Below are 3,410 nucleotides of genomic sequence, written 5' to 3'. Positions count from 1 at the left end.
CTCATGCTGCCACACATGCCCTCGTAAAACTGACTATCCTAGCGATCCTTGACTTCGGCGATGTCATTTACAAAATAGCTTCCAACACTCTACTCAGCAAATTGGATGTAATCTATTACAGTGCCATCCGTTTTGTCACCAAAGCCCCATATACTACCCACCATTGTGACCTGTACGCTCTCGTTGGCTGGCCCTCACTACATATTCGTCGCTAAACCCACTGGCTCCAGGTCGTCTATAAATCACTGCTAGGCAAATCCCCGCATCACCTTAGCTCATTGGTCAGCATAGCAACACCCACCCGTAGTATGCGTTCCAGCAGGTATATCTCACTGGTCATCCCCAAAGCCAACACCTCCTTTGGCCGCCATTCCTTCCAGTTCTCTGCTGCCAATGACTGGAACGAACTGCAAAAATCTCTGAAGCTGGAGACTCTTATCTCCCTCACTAACTTTAAGCATCAGTTGTCAGAGTAGCTTACCGATCACTGCACCTGTACACAGCCCATCTGTAATTAGCCCACCCAACTACCTCATCCCCGTATTGTTATTTATTTTTGCACCCCAGTATCTCTATTTGCACATCATCTTTTGCACAGCTATCACTCCAGTGTTAATACTAAATTGTAATTATTTTGCACTATGGCCTATTTATTGCCTTACCTCCATAACTTACTACATTTGCACACACTGTATATAGATCTTCTGTTGTGTTTTTGACCGTACGTTTTGTTTATCCCATATGTAACTCTGTGTTGTTGTTGTTTTTATCGCACTGCTTTGCTTTATCTTGGCCAGGTTGCAGTTGTAAATGAGAACTTGTTCTCAACTGGCTTACCTGGTTAAATAAAGTTGAAAAAAAAAAATCTTCCTGTTTCCATTGATCATCTTTGGGATGTTTCTACAACTTGATTGGAGTCCATCTGTGGTCAATTCAATGGACATGATTTGGAAAGGCACACACCTGTCTATATAAGGTCCCACAGTTGACAATGCATGTCCGAGCAAAAAACAAGCCAAGAGGTTGAAGGAATTGTCCATAGAGCTCCGAGACATGTTTGTGTCAAGGCACAGATCTGGGGAAGGGTACCAAAACATTTCTGCAGCATTTAAGGTCCCCAAGAACACAGTGGCCTCCATAATTCTTAAATGGAAGAAGTTTGGAACCACCAAGACTCTTCCTAGAGCTGGATGCCCGGCCAAACAGAGCAATCGGGGGAGAAGGGCCTTGGTCAGGGAGGTGACCAAGAACCTGATGGTCACTCTGACAGAGCTCCAGAGTTCCTCTGTGGAGATGGGATAACCTTCCAGAAGAACATCCATATCTGCAGCACTCCACCAATCAGGCCTTTATGGTAGAATGGCCAGACGGAAGCCACTTCTCAGTAAAAGGCACATGAACTCCCGCTTGGAGTTTGCCAAAAGGCACCTTCCAACAGGACAACAACCCTAAGCACACAGCCAAGACAATGCAGGAGTGGCTTCGGGACAAGTCTCTGAATGTCCTTGAGTGGACCAGCCAGAGCCCGGACATGAACCCGATCGAACATCTCTGGAGAGACCTGAAAATAGCTCTGCAGCGACACTCCCCAGAGAGGAATGGGAGAAACTCCCCAAATACAGGTGTGCCAAGCTTGTAGCGTCATACCCAAGAAGACTTGATGCTGTAACTGCTGCCAAAGGTGCTTCAACAAAGTACTGAGTAAAGGGTCTGAATACTTATGTAAATGTAATATTTCAGTTTCTTATTTGTAATAAATGTGCAAGAATTTCAAAAAACCTGCTTTTGCGTTGTCATTATGGGGTATTGTGTGTATTTGAGAATAAGCCTGTAACATAAAAAATATGTGTAAAAAATCATGGGGTCTGAATACTTTCCGAATGCACTGCATATATTAAAATACCATAACCCACAGACTTGACTATAGTAACGGTAAAATAGGGCTTTGGTCTATCTGCACATCTAAAATACTACTATGTGGATGTGGCATTACTGCTGGGATGGAGGAATTATCTGGAATGCTCAACTAGATGATCAAGACAGTCTAGGGTACTATTTGCCCAAAGAGGTGAAGTATTGCGACGAGCTCTATAACTGTACTGATTCTAATTCTCAAGAGGAAAGTTAAAACCCTCAGCCGTAAGGTCACTGAGGAGGACCAACAGTTATAGGGGGATCGTCTGAAAAGGACTGACATGCAGGGATGTAACATAGGGATTTTGGGTAATGGCCAGCAGACCACAATTTCTACATTCAGGTCCTAAATCTGTGGCATGCGATGTTTGTAAAGGCACAATTTCACTGCTGTGTCAGGCTAGTTTGGCACATTGTGTATAGCCCAGTCTGAAAAGTACTTGACTCAGGCTAGCTTAATTTTGTACTTGACGCCTATCAACCTCCTGTCCTCATTCTCCATATTCGACACCCCCGGGACCCATCCCACTCCCTAATTTATTCTGGTTCAATGGAAGTCAATGAACTAAGCAGTCCCATAGAGAATGATAGCGAAAGCATCCCTATATAGTTCCTATAATAGCGTCTGTGAGCGCACGGGAAGCGCCATTGAGGCAATCTCCATTTTGAAATGGTCAAAAATAAAATCACGATTGGCTGATCCCTCCTGATAACATTACTCCAACCGGGTCATCAGGAGGGGTCAGCCAATGAAGAAGTTGGAAGTCCCACCCAGTTGACTACATTAAAATGGTGGAAGCCCTCAATGGCACTGTCCATACTAAAACGGCCTTTTGGCCACTAGAGGCCTCTATCATTCTCTATTGGTGGGGCCGTTCTAGACAATGAGAGGGCAGATACGCGTGTGAACAATAGGCACAACTATGTAGTTTTTCGCAAAGTTGCTGGAATGCCACGTACATCAACTTATATCAGAAAATGATTAAACACCATCAACATTACGAAACTTCTAATCGATCAAATAAGCCTCACAGACTTTGACATGCTCTCATAGACCTCAATACAAAAAATCCCTAGTTGGTCTGCTCATCTCACACAGACAGATTTTGGGCGGAATAATTTTCCTCGCTTCACCTCTTCGCCGCTCTTCCTCTCTTCCCTGCGCAGGCAAGGCACAGATTATCCATTATATTGACAAGATACTCAAGTGGCCGCTCTAACAATGGAAAGAAATGTCTTCAAAGTCGGGAGGGGGCAAGATCAGGTGGGACCATTCTAGCCAATGGTGGTTTTTCTCAAAGTTGCCGGGATGTCACATGTCCTACTTATATCAGTACACTCATAACAACCTAAGCATTATGAAACATATATTCGATAAAATAAGCCACACGTAGCAAATAAGCCATTACATATTTTGTTAACCAAATTCGACACTCTCTCATTGACCTCCATACAAAAACTCCTTGGTTGGTGAGCGAAAAAAAGACGCCACCTGC

The sequence above is a fragment of the Coregonus clupeaformis genome, chromosome 1 (genome assembly GCF_020615455.1).
Source record: "Coregonus clupeaformis isolate EN_2021a chromosome 1, ASM2061545v1, whole genome shotgun sequence".
Lineage (NCBI taxonomy): Eukaryota > Metazoa > Chordata > Actinopteri > Salmoniformes > Salmonidae > Coregonus > Coregonus clupeaformis.
This window is presented reverse-complemented; position numbering follows the sequence as displayed.